General features: G+C 37.3%; 1 protein-coding gene across 1 annotated transcript in view; it reads right to left on the bottom strand.

Annotated features, from left to right (window-relative positions):
• agbl4 (AGBL carboxypeptidase 4) overlaps positions 1–15032 on the bottom strand; it is a gene marked incomplete at its 5' end in the record, with an annotated part of 352800 nt that overhangs the window by 264073 nt on the left and 73695 nt on the right. The window lies entirely within an intron of this gene.

A 15032-nucleotide genomic window follows, 5' to 3' on the forward strand; every position in this document is an offset into this window, starting at 1 on the left:
TTGTCCAGTCTAGTTGACTAACCGTTTTCGTTTTCATTCATTGACCTATGTTGACATTGCTGATTGTGAAAGATACACAAATAGTTAGTAAAATAATGCTAGATAACACCACATGTCGGCAAAATACAGTCGATGTAACGTTATCATGGTACGAGCATGGAGCATTAGTTCTATGTCAAGCTGATAAAAGTAGCCTATTATGGTAATGTTGCAGTGGGAGTTTACATGAGTTTCCAGCATGTTGTGTGATGCTTTCTCCGTTGTGTTGAAAGTCTCAGTGTGGCCGCCGGTGAGTTCGCGCTCTTGAGTTTGAGCACGCGCACGAGCACTGTTGTTGCAATCTGAAACATCACCGCTAGAGGCCGCTGGATCCTACATACAGCACCTTTAACAATAATAATAAAAAATATTTAACAAATAGTGTACTGTGGTGAAAGATAAATCCTACGGTTGCGGAATATATATATATATATATATATATATATATATATATATATATATATATATATATATATATATATATATATATATATATATATATATATATATAAAGAGAGATAGAGAGAGGTAATACTTTACAATATGGTTTTATTTGTTAACCATTAGAGAGAGAAATCTATCTATCTATCTATCTTGATTGAGGTGGATTTTCAACCACAATTTGTTTTTGTTTTGTTTTTTATTATAAAAATGTTAGCACGTTTATAGGCAATATGGCACTCCATAACACACCATTAAGGCAGGCTGGCTCAAGATGATGTACATTACATAACTGATGGAAACGCACAATGTGTGTGTGTGTGTGTGTGTGTGTGTGTGTGTGTGTGTGTGTGTGTGTGTGTGTGTGTGTGTGTGTGTGTGTGTGTGTGTGTGTGTGTGTGTGTGTGTACAGTATATATATAGTTTTAAGAAATATAATGTAAATATATTGTTATAATATTTAAACGGTCACTTCAACGCTGGCAAAATGGGCTTTTCAATAAAACTTGGCTTCCTATACAGTAGAGAGGCAAAAACATTTTTGCTACCTGATTAGAGAAAACATTGTTCATTTACATATGCTACAACCATTGTAACAATACAAAGCTGGTTGAAAATCGGTGAAGTTACACTTGAATATAATACTATTAGGACTGCCTACACACCTGTTAACACCAGTGTTAACACAGGTGTTAAATGGGTCGGTGTAACATGCGCTAATTGCTCGGCCACAGCTCCTACATCATATGTTATATAAAGACGTTGAAAAGAGAACTATAATGTTGTGCAATGCCGTTTTTCAGATTCATAAAGATAGATACAAATTTCTATCTCCATGGTGAATAACCTGACAGCTACATTTCCATTTCCGTTTCTTTTGTTCGTCTGCATGCCTTGCTGTCATAGTGTGCAAGAGAGGTGACCGGCGTGCTAATGAGTCCTAAGTGGCACTGTTTGTGTTTACACCTGTTTATGTGCAGGCTGTTATCAAGCTTTACATGGAGTAAACACACACACACAAACACAGTGCTGCTCTTCTATGAGCCAACATCACTTCTGTTCGCCTCCTGCCTGCTGTTTCTGTGTATTTCTGCCCTGCATCTGTCTGTTGCTAACAGCCATTCACTTATAAAGAGAGACCCCTAACCGCCCATCTGTCACTTCTTTTCTTTCTCCTTCTTTCACTCTCTTGCTCTTTGTGCAGTAGGGCTGGAAGGTATGATCGTGTATATATAGTATAAATACAGCAGATTGTATATAGTACATAGAAAGGTTTCAACGTTTCAACTGATAGTGATTTTGCTATATCATTTATACTGCAATGCATCTGTGGCTTCAAAACTTTTTTTTAACCAATGATCCCATTAATGGAATCCCTCACTCACACAAAGAACAATCATGTATTTCTTTCTCTAACATAATACCCCTTTCTCTCTCTTTTTTTAGTTTCTGAAATACTTTTTTGTTTAGGACAATTTGCTTGCTGAGTTTAGTTCAAAGCTTAAAACTAAAATCTAAAATCTCCATGGAGAAAAATTAATAGGAAAATACATCTGGATTCTCTAGGAGGTGACTTGCTGGGTCTCCATTTAACTGCCTTCATGTGAATTTTGAATTTGTGCCTAAGAGAACCCTTATTGAAATGCTAGACATGATTGAGGTGGCTTTTCAACCACAATTTTAGCATGTTTTTATGCAATATGGCACTCCATAACACACAACTAAGGCAGGCAGGCTGGCACAAGATGATGTACATTACATAACTGATGGAAATGCACAATGTTTCACATTCTCTCTAGTAGAATTTTCAAAAAAAAAAAAATGTAAAAATGCTACAAAGATATATATATTTTTTAAATAATTAGATGGAAACCCAGCAATACATGTTGGGAATAATGGTTTTCTTTATGTCCAAGTGAAAAATAAAATAATTATTTAAAAAAAATAATAATAATACCGTCCAGCCATATTGTGCTGCATTAAACATAAGAGCAAAGAAGGTGACCAGCTATTCCTCCATAAAGAGCGAGTGAGTGAGAGAGAGAAAGAGAGTGTGTGTAAGAGAGAGATGGAGACAGAGCGAAAGAGCAATGCAGTGCTTGGATGGAGGTGGGTGGGGGCAGGCTGCTGTATCAGCAGAATATGAGCAACCATCTCTTTCCCTCCATTCCCCTCTCTCTCTCTCTCTCTCTCTCTCTCTCTCTCTCTCTCTCTCTACCCCTCCCCCTCTCTGCTGGTGTCTGGGGAACTCAAGGGCAAGCACTCAGCTGTCACCTCCCTCCGCCTTTCTCTCCCTGTCCCAGCCCTGCTGCACACTTACCTAACAGAGAACAGTCACCTTACCGTCCCACACATGGGACACTCTCCCATGAAACCCCGAGCTGGAACATACAACATACAGACATTAATATACCACCAGAATAGTGTGACCAGTTGAACCCAGAAGTGTATCGCCATGTGAGGTAAAAAAAACAAAAAAAAACAGCCACATACAGAACATGAACCAAAGTCACCTATAGGACATATAAAACATAGTCACCTAATTGTATATATAGAACACAAGTAACCTTAACGACACCATTACCTGTAGAACATGTAAAACGCAAAGAACACAGTCACCTTGAGTACAGCGAACACAGTCACCTCACTTACATAATACAATAAAATAATTCAAGCAAAGTTACCTCACATCCAATGCAGTGCCAGCAGTGTGACATCCTATACTTCACTTCAAATTATTTGAAGAAATTATTGTAAAATTATTTTAGAATTATTACATGTGGTTTTTATCACATGGAACATTTGAACTTTTAAAAATTAATTTGTCACACTGCAGGACTATTTAAGTGAACAAAAATAAAAGTAATAATAAAAATGACTATTTAAATGGTTTAAATACATAATACATAAATACATTTAAATAAATTTAAAACAGTATGATCATTTATCAGTTGATATATAACAATTTTAGGTCAAAATTTATATTCATATATAAAGGGAAGTGTAAATCAGAGCATGGTCACTGGTCACAATTTCTTGTTTTTTTTTTATCATATTTTTTCTTCACTAGGTCATGTGGTGTGACAAATATATTTTTACAAGTAAAAATATTTCAATTAATATGAAGTTATTAAAGCTGCATGTATATAAATAATAATAATAATTAAATGCTGTTCAAAACAGTTTTACGTGGAGTATATTATGTCACATTACAGGATTACATTTTAATTCCTCTAGAGTATTTAATGTCAACTAGACAAAATGTGGGATCAAAAATCTAATTCAAATCTGGAAATATACAGTTTACAATTTACAATATACAATTTTTTTAAAAATATTAAAACAAAGAAATGTCATGATATAAAAAAAAGTGTCATTCTGTACAATTTACACATTTTTGTAAGTTACTAATCAAAAAGTAAATTAATGGCACTGATAAAAGGTCAGATGTTTATGCTTATATTGAAGCCCATTGGATAATTATCAAATCATGCCGGTGAACATGATCATCAGGTTAATGATTTTTTTTATTTTTTTTATGAAAAACAAACAGTGCTATATTACAAACAAGCATGTTCACAAGTGGACTGTATATTTATATAAAATACTGATGCTGAAGCAAAAGGTCATGGCCATGTTATCTGTCAACATCCCAGATATCTATACATGAGTACACAGGCGGATGTATTAAGCAGATGCCAAACACTTCTCCCTCCACACTTCAGCACACTTAACACCTCTTCAACTTTGCACAGCTACTAAACTCCTTATACAGCACTCACCTCATTTTCAAATCTGAAGCTCTCTAGACGATCCGTTTTTTCAAACAGTTTACACATGCAACATTGTTACCAAAACTGTCTCCTAGCATCTGAGGTGAAGACAAAAGCAGCCACAGCAACAGTTACAGCACAAAACAAAAACATTCTGTAAATGTCAATACAATCGATGTGAGAAATACACATGTATACATGTATAGATACAGTATTTGACAGCTTGACAATATCAAACAATCCTAAGCAGTCTCCGTAATCAAAACCACCTAGCAACCAGTCCAACACTGTTACCAAATGCCAAAGTCAATATTACTAAATCCATCTCTAGCTTTACCCGACATCATCATCATCATCATCTTCCACTACAGTCTCAATCCCACGGCAGCTAAAACTGGGCTTCTGAAAGCTCATGCACAACAGTCAGACGGGCTCCAAGCTCTCCCTCCCACAGATCTGAGCACTATCACGACAGCGCTCCAAAGAGAGCATAGGCAGGGCGGAAACAAATATGTTCTCTGACTCCGGACTTTTTGACACAATACGCCACTGTTACAGAGTTTGGCAGCAGTGGCACGGGAGCTTGCGAAGTGTGTGAAAACGTGCGTGTGATTGTTCCTGCAATATGCTGTGCTGCTCAGAGACTGTAGATACTGACAGCGCTTTCATCTCTACGTGTTTATTAGTTCTCGGTGCGATGGGCTCTGTGCCTTTTGCCTAAATGAATAAGGATTCACTTTGGATTTTAAGCACTGCTGTAATTTCTGATGCAGGGAGCATCAAGGCTATGATACTAACAGCCTTTAAATATGCACCAACCGGAGATTTATTTTGGTTATTAAAAGTAACATCAAATTACACAAACTGCGGCAAACAAAAGGCACTTGCATTGTAATTCAGAGTTGATATACAATAAAGACTCGTTTCAAAACCTATTAAATAAACAGTTAGGTTTTCACTAAAAAACAATCTTGCTGAAATTAATTGCAGCACACACACACACACACACACACACACAAACACACACACACACACACACACACACACACACACACACACACACACACACACACACACACACACACACACACACACAGTTCTCCTGTAATCATCTTTCTCAGCAGGAGGCCTGTGGAAATAGAGCTGATTGACTATAGGAAAAAGCAGGGCTACTTTAACAATGTCCTATTATAAATTTTTTTACTTTAATATCTTAATTGGCTCATACATTTCTTATTATTATTATTATTGTTGAAAACCAAGATATATTTTTCAGGATTGTTTAATGAATAAAGAAGTCAAAGTACAGCATTTATTTAATATAGAATTTTTTTGTAACAAGGAAAAAGTTTTTACTGTCGATTAACTGCGTCCTTGCTGAATAAACAAATTTCTTTAATGACCCCAAACTTTTGAATGGTAGTGTAAAAACTGAAAGAATATCAAAAAAGGCGGGAAAATTATACACATCCCAATGAGTTTTGCTTAACCACCATTTATGGTATTTACATCACCCTACCAGTTGTTTGGCTTATTTATCAATTGTAGAAGTAAACACACCCTCAAATAAGAAATTAAAAAAAATGTAAAACCTGAGACAAAGTTGAAACTTAACTGAGCCTCCTCTGAGCAATAAAATGTTCCTCTGGGGTATTAATTACAGAAGCGTTTTATCGTTCCATCAGTCATTTTCATCAAAAGAGAAGCTTTGGACCACTTTTATTCATATGAATTCAGACTCACAGATTTCTCTGTCTCTGTACGAGAGATAAGGAGAGGACCTCCATGCCACGTGAAGGTCGTGCGTCTGCAGCAGGAAGCGGGCAGCAGGGTGGTTCGCTCCTCTAATCTAATCTAAACGGGAAGAGGCTTCTGAGGGAGATGTAATTTCAGAGGCCCAAAAACAGCAGCTTCAAATGCGGCTGATCACATTAGCTTGCCATCACTAAATAGGATTTCTCTACTGTAACAGCAGAACGTACCCATTACAAATGACTTAAGCTCAGAGACCAGTAACTCAATAGGAGGAAAATCAATATATATCAGAAATAATTACCCCCCCCTCCTTTCCCTCCAAAAAACCCTGTTATTCCACCCACCAAACATCTCCTCCAGCCTCGCCACCTCCCAAGCTCTCAGATCTGTCATTAATCACGCTGAGATTTCAGGGTTGGATAAGATAATTAAGACAGGAGAGGAAAGACAGAGAAGCGTGGATGTGTGGATTTTAAGGTTAGAGAAACGAGGCGTGTTTGAATGGCAGAGATAAGTACAGCAGTTAGGAGGTGACAGTTTGGAAAGAGAAAGAGAAGGAGAAAAAGAGCGAGAGAAAGAGAGAGACTGTCTCACCTCTGCTGTGTGTGATCCATCAAACAAAGGGAAAACACAGGAATTCATCATAGCAGAGCATTCGGACTGTGCAAATCAACATTATGTGAAATCGCCCGTCGGCAAGAGGAGGAGGTATAAAATGAAAAACAAATAAATCAAAAGTGGAAGAAAAAAAAAACGTGGCAGACTTTTATCTGTTTCTTTGTTTGTCTCAAGTTTTTTTTTTTTTTTTTTCAAGAAACAGGAGACAAAATATGAGGCTAAGTGAGAATGTTTCACATGTACAGATTGAACATGTATGTAAATGTAATGTCTGCATGCAAGTGTGTACTATAAGACTGCATTAGGAATGCATGCATGTACCTGGTTGTTTTGCAACTCTGTGTGTGTTACTTCAGCTAAATGGCATTTCCATCACTCTCTGCCAGTTCCACCTGATTTCATCTACTTCTGCTGGAACAAACAGCCAGTTGGGAGGCAGCTAGCATCGGACTGGGAATGAAGAGCCTCGTATTGAGACAGAGAAACAGGCGAAAAGACAAAGCGGAGAGGAGGGAAAACTGCCGGCATCTGCTACTTCATTAGCTGGTGAGGTTAAAGAAGTATTGCTTCAGCCTGGCTGACAGAGAATGAAGAAATATCCACCTGGAGTCAAACACAATGGAGAAGATGGGCCATTCGTCACTCTGAGAGGCTGGGAGTGTGGATGAGAGAGCCACTGCAGATGAGCCAAAAGCAGACGATGGAAAACACACACACACACTTCGGGCAAAACAGCATGTCTATGTTGATTGTTAGACTCTCAGCTTGAGTTTTAGGTGTTCGCGCTGGTTCAGGATAAAGGACTGTTCACTTTAACCTTATTCAGAGACCTCAATGGGAAGTAACAGTGATCCAGAACCTGGCAGGTGGAGAGAGAAAGGCAAAGAGGAAGAAGAAAAACGGATGGATGCTTTGTTGTTAAAAGTTTAAAATACATAATAAATAAAGAATTTAAAAAAAATTGATGGATGGTCAAACTGAAAACTAAATGTCCTGTATAGCAAATCTCTGAAATCTAATATACTGTAGATGAAAGCTTAAAAATAGCACACAGGTGTGTTTTACCAAAATCAATAACTTTGCATCTTAAACAGCCCTGTAAACTAACCCGCAGCTTAGAGATGACAGCTGGCATTACCAGTTTAAGGCCTGACCAACTCAACCTCTCAGAGCATTAGAGGTCAGAGGTGAAAATGAACCATAAACCAAATGGATTTTCCTTTGTAGTGGTTCATCAATTCACATAAGGCAAGTCAGACCACAATAATCTAAACTGAATTCCTTAAAGCAAGGTTATTTCTGATTGTGAAGTAATATTTCAATTACTTTTTCTTTTTTTTGTTGTTGTTCATTGCAAACAGCTGGAAGTCTGTAAATTTGACCAATAAACCTAATTTTCAATGGGTGTTTAATAATTTCTATTACAACTAATATTGTATAGTTATAGTTATATTTAACTATACAATATTACACATATACACATATATATACACAACACATGTTTTAAGTGGTTTCCCCAAATTTAACTGAAAATTAAACTTTCAATGACTTCTGTGAAAAGTTCAAGTTCGGCTACAGGGTGATTTGAGGGTCAGGGGAAATGATAATAAAACAATAATAATGATAAAAAAAATATAAAAAAAATACATGTAATTTGTGAACAGATTAAGTTTTAAAATTCCATGTATTCCTATTAGTTATTAAAGCATAAAGTTGATTCTGGACTTTATAAATCTCCAGAAGAGAATATATGCATGTACTCTCCATAGACACATCAAGATTTAACAAATTACAAATTACAATTAAAAGCCTTTAATTTTCTCCAGTCAGATCTTACACATGGCTGGAAATATAGATTAAAATGTTTGCTTCATATCAGTTTCCCCCTATGAAAGGCCAAGATGTGCATGTCTGTTGCCGCTTTAATGCAAGGAAGATCGCCCCACGTTTCACATTCCCTTCAGAAAAGCTGATTTGTTACATAATAAAGTCATGAGTGAGGAGGAAGATGGTAGCTCAGTGTGGTGGCACTGCGATCAGAGCTTCTTTACGGGTTATTAAGATGTACCTAGGTGTGACAGGGCATCAATAACTTCAGCGCTGGCAGAGATAGCCCGCTGAGAGGCAGATGGCATACATGACTGGATATCAGTGATTATGCAGCATAATTAAAGGCAATCATAATTTCACAAAGTTTCACTTGCACTTTTGCAAGAGGCTGCAGCAGGCGCAATTAAGACATTATACTGTAGCCTAGGTGCAATGTGTATTGCAAGAAGAAAGAGTGATCAAGGAGAAAGAGTAAAAAGAGGAATTGCATGCTTACAAAAATTTAAAATATACATTGGCATTAAGAGCAAGAACCAGAGTGGTGCTTGTCTGTGCATACTTGCCATCATGATGTTAGGGTTTTCTGGGTGGTTGGCATACCTAATTGAATGTTACGAGATAAAAAAGGTGCATGCTGCGAAATAATGGCAGGAAAACATCTTTCTAATGAGGTGTTCTCAAGGGCTGCACTCAGTAACATACAGTAATGTACCGGTAGTCCGATTCACAAACAAATGACTCTTATAAACTGGTTCTTTTTAGTGAATCAAAAACAAAGCACAACCACTGTAGAGTGAATCACAAACAAAAATTCTTTCGAACCAGTTCTTTTAATGTATCATTCAAAACTCAGGAGTTATCGCTTGAACCAGTGTGTTGAATCCTTCACTGAATTAACAAATTTATCAAATTTTTGAGTCAGGAAATGTGTAATGAAAAGGTTTTCAAACAGATTTCCTGAACACATTACCCACATGTCATTGGTTGGTAAAACAAATATCACCACCTCAATCTGACGGGATTGGTTCAAGTCCAAAAGGTCGAGTGGAAGATCCCATTACAACACACTACGTGGGCAAAAAACATCAATCTCCATGGACCACTAACAATAAATGTGTAAATTCACACACATTCACGTCATAAATCAAACTTCTGGAGATAAAGCATCACAAGACAACCTTTCCAATGGTTCTCACGGTCTCATCACACATATCACTGAGGCTTCCTCATGCCAAACGCCATGCTAGCACCTTATGAATCAACAAACACTCACACGTGCATGCTGTAACACAAATTGGGATCAAAGTTAAGCCATATGAAATGAAAATAGACCAGAAAAACGCATATGAATGGTATAAGCAGAGGGAATAATTTTAATTCGAGCCAAATTAGCATTTAAAATACTTGGAAAACATATGTAATGACTTTTTACCCACATATTAGTTATCTGAAAACACACTAGCTAATGAGGGTACTACTGTCAAGCTGAGAGGACATATTGAGTGTGAGTGATTCCTTATCTAGAGAGCACACAGTCTCACAGGATGATGGCCTCTCATTGCTGTCCTTGTGTGGACAGCGGTGATGGGAAAGCAGATGGAGGGTGGGAGTGTGTTTCTGTGTGTGTGTGTCCCTCTTGGATAATAGACTATTGGGATTAAATATTGGCTAGTGCTTCAGGTGGAGGGCAGTGGACTGGCTTGTAATGCATCACACTCAAGGCCTCTCCTCCTCCACCCTCCCTCTCTCTTTCCATCCATCTCTCTTTCTCTGTCACTACAATCCTCTGTATGGTTTATTTATGATAAGACACCCCCCTCCCCAACGAATTTGCCTCGTCCAAACAAGACAAGCTGAGAAAGCGTTTAAAATAAATAACAAACAGGATTCAATCTGACTTACATTTCGAGACAGATATAATTACCTCCCATTTCAATCAACTTCATTGCTATTTTTGTCCACTAAATATCATCTTCAAGCTATCTGCTCCCCAAACCTTCAATTTCGCATAATTACTTCCGTGCACAAAGTTCCCCCGCTTTGACCGGAATTTCAGATATCTAAATGTTGGAGTGACTTTGCCTCGCCCGGGTGCTGTTGCGCATGGATAAATGTGACATTTCGCCACTAAATTAGCATAATCACATTGACGACCGTAGAATCATATTGACTGCAGTACAATGGATTTGATTAGTTGAGGGGGAGCAAACAGCAGCATTATAATCAAGCTGGAAAAGTCACAGGTATTTTTCTCTGTTTTGTTGGAGGCTATCTGTGGCAACACTCCTGTCTGACATTATGCATCCTCGGCTCGCTAATGCAGACTGGAAGCGGCTAACAAGCGGCATGCTAACTGCTGTTAGTGCCGTTGTCCGTACATTAGTGAAGGTTGGTTGGTTTGTTTCGCATCATCTGAGGTGATAAATGCCGGTCGCCGTTTGCAGCAATGACATTCATTTTGTGCTGAGCACTTTGAAAGTAGTTTATTGCTGACTTCGGAGAACGACAAAAAAGTTACATATTAGACAACATAAACAAACTTAAGAAAACAAAATAATTCAACACATGGAAAAGGTATTTAATTTCTGCAGAAAATGTGTATAATTTAAAATATTTCTTTAGTGAGATGATAGCATGTTAGCATTAGCTGAATTAGCATGTCTATAAATCATCCAAGGACTGCAGTTTATTTAAAACGAATCTGCTAGTCAGGGTTATTTTATCATGACTTTGTATGTTTATCTAGTCTGTTCGACCTTGACCGTCATTAACATGAATCTGCTCAGCACAATCTTATAAAGCTTTACATAAGCAAGTCCATAAAAGCCAACCAGGGGCCTTTGTGCTAGAGAGATGCTAATTCCTCTTTACCGCCCCTCTGTTATAAATAAAATACTATTTCAGATGTTCAATTACAAAAGTACCTTTCAAGTACCTTTCATTTAAGAGCTCAGTCTGTGTTGCGGCCTTATTGAGAAAAGAGAGAGGGAAACGAAAGGGATAGAGATAAACAGAGGGGAAAATAAAGAGAAAGGTCTTTTATTTAGATCTCATACAATTACTCACAGTCGTCTCTTGTAAGTGCAGCACACTGCAGTGGTTTTCTGCACCGCTCATTTGCTTAACAAGGTAAAAGCCAGAGAGGCCAGTCAGAGAATCAAGACAGATATCTTCATGTAGGGGGAATAATCCAAAAGGAGACCAAACAAGTGTGTAAAGTATCGCTACTACTATTGCTCAGTTCACTGAAGTTAGTTATTTAAACAAACCTCTAAGCATTAAACGAACAGTTAAAATCCTAAAAATCATGTGGCTTGTTGAGGAGAAGTTTGTTTATAATTTTCTAAGTGATTGGATGTACAATTTTTATATTAAAGGAGAACTCCGGTCAATTTTAACATTGAGCTCATTTTTTTGTACATTTGGAGTGCTCTCAGTACAGAGAACAATGACAAAAATCGGTGTTGCCTACACCATGTTATCCTCTTTTTAAAATTTGCACCATGTTGACTTCAATGGGGCAAGTACTAAACCTGCTTTTAGCCTCTTAACATCCTTGATGTGTCATTACAAGTGCACAGCTAATGTGAGTGATTCCTTCAGAGTGATCACGGGTGAATCTGACTGCAGTAGATGTGAAAAATATTAATAAAAATGATGTTATTTCAGCCAGCGCACATACCTGTATTTTCTTCCTGTTTTCGGTCGAAGTCCATAGTAATCGATTGTCGAGTTCACGCGTGTAATCATAGGTAACTAAACCTATGCGTGTGAACTCAACAATCGATTACTATGGACTTAGACCGAAAACAGGATGTAAATACAGGTATGTGCGCTGGCTGAAATAACATCATTTGTATTAATATCTTTCACATCTACTGCAGTCAGATTCACCTGTGATCACTCTAAAGGAATCACTCACATGACCTGTGCACTTGTAATGACACATCAAGGATGTTAAGAGGCTAAAAGCAGGTTTAAAACTTGCCCCATTGAAGTCAACAGGGTGCAAATTTTAAAAAGAGGATAACACGGTGTAGGCAACACCGATTTTTGTTGTTGTTCTCTGTATTGACAGCACTCCAAATTTACAAAAAAATTTGCTCAATGTTAAAATTGACCGGAGTTCTCCTTTAAGCTGGGCTCTTTTTACTTGGGCTTGCAACCAGAACACCCTTGAAACCACTTGGAAACCACCTGGAACACTGTAGAACTCCCCTAGCAACCAGACAGAAGACCCTAGAAAACACCAAGAAACTGCATAGCAACCACGTAAAACACCCTAGAAACCAGAACAGCTAGAAACCAACTAGAGCAATATGGAAACAAAACCAACCCAGAAAACCAACCACAACATTTTAACATCACAGCAGCAAGTTTCTTAGGAAATAGGTGGACCAATAATGGACTAGTTAATTAGTGAGGTCAGTGTTTTTTTATATATGTAATTTCAGTTTGTTTTACACTTTAAATTGTTAAATAGTTTTTAAATTGCTTTAACTAATATGCTTGAGTTATTTATTGATAAAACCCTCTTAAGAAACATTGTCTTCAAATTTATCCATAAAAACATTGGCACTACATTTTTAGACAATGTGTCAAGTCAAAAATAGTTCAACCTTTAAATTTGCACCTCGAGTCCCTTGCATTCTAGTCAAATTACTCCATCTACATATTTTTGAACGTGAGAACCCTATAAGAAACAAATCCGGGAAAAAAAGCTTATAAAAAGATCTATCATAATTAAAAAAAAAATGTACTCACCTTCAAGTTGTTTCAAACCTGTGTGACTTTCTTTCCTTTGTAAAACACAAAAGAAGATATCTCAAAATTTTTCTAAACATTTTTTGTCGTCTGATGAAGAAAAAAGTCATACAGTTTTGGAACAACATGAAGGTGAGTAAATAATTTTTGGTGAACTATTCTTTAAAGTCAGATTTATCATCACACACACAAAAAAATAAAAAAATAAATCATCATCGTCATAAATAAAGTGAAATAAATACGTTTTTATTTATTTATCTGTTTTAGTTTTCCTACATGTAATGGAAGCATGCGCTTGGAGGTAATTAGATCTTCTCGGCCTCCCAGACATACATTGAGTCCTTGAGGAGAGAAAAAATCTGCCTTGCAAGCTTCCCATCTGATCTCAGGACTTTGTGTTTGTACTTCGTTACAGTGGCTGATACAAGATTAGATAGACGCTGGCATATCGCAGACGTGCATCTCGATGGCTCGCAGAGTGCACTTTCCAATTCTAGAGATGACCTTCTGAAAGAGCGGAGCGAAACGAAAGTGAGCGAGGGAGAAAGTGGGGGGGAGTTTCAGGAAGGGCACGGGAAGCTGATACCAACTCTCCGATTATAATCACAGAAATCGGCATCCTGGCTGCCCAAGACTGTCCTTAATGAAAAGAGATATTCACAGTGTTGCTAGCGGTAAATGCTTATTATCTTAGATGTTCTACCGATCGTCTGGTTAATTCACCTTTGCTGAATGGGCAGGGGGTGGTTGAGGGGGTGTGAACTAATTACAAAGCATTGATGGCTTTGATTGAATCTGTTTGAGATGACTGACTCAGCAACGGGATTTCAATACACCCTGTCCCAGGGTGAGCATTGCAAATCAATGTTCCTTAGTAAGCGTTTTGCTACGATGACTCGAAAACATACAGGACTTAATTCTAGAAATGAGTTTAAGAAATGCTTCAAATGAGAGCTCACTACGGGGAGCTACAGGTCCAAGATCATTTGAGCTATAAAGCTGTTGTAATTTAAGCTCTGCACACTTATATGAGGAGCTATAGTATAGAAAGCAAATGATTTCAGCTGCAGATCATATTTTACTGTATGTGAGCTAAAATGGATTATGCAGTTGAACACTACTAATCTAAATTGAGCTAAAGGCCTATAGTGTGAGATATTACAATAATGCAACATAAACATACAAACAGCACATCTCACCTCCATCAACACAAACTCTCCAATATTCATCCCCCATAAACTGATCTCAGACACGCTCTCAGGACGTGTAGCTGTCAATCTGTGTTTACTGCAGATCAATCTAGGGAATTCTATCAATAACAGCAGAGATCAATGAGTTACAATTGGTCTTTGTATGACAGGCCCAGGAGACTATGTTTTCGTGTTTGGTGAGTTATGCTGATTCAGACAAAAACTGTGTTATTCAAGTAAATGCTCAAAGAAAACAAGAGAAATAAAGTAATAAAAGGTAATAAGTAATAAAATGTCAAATGACATTTTGCATTATTGTAAAAGAGGCAGACTTCAGGGTAGGGCTGCACGACATTGAAGAAAAATGCGCTATGCCATAACTCATTAAATAATGCGATACGATAATTTTTAAAGTGTGTAAAATAAACTTAAATTATCTTAAAAAAATATTTAAAATTATATAACCTACATATGCGTTTAACATTCTTTTTGTGACAAGAAAAGATCCCTACATCTTCTGAAAGTGAACAGCAGTGTTTTACTGCAGCATAAGAAGTGTTATTTTAACATCAGTGTAAACCACGGGGTTTAGGGTTTCAAGTTATCCTACATTAGGTTTATT

Source organism: Scardinius erythrophthalmus, assembly GCF_964197995.2.
Source record: "Scardinius erythrophthalmus genome assembly, chromosome: 20".
NCBI lineage: Eukaryota > Metazoa > Chordata > Actinopteri > Cypriniformes > Leuciscidae > Scardinius > Scardinius erythrophthalmus.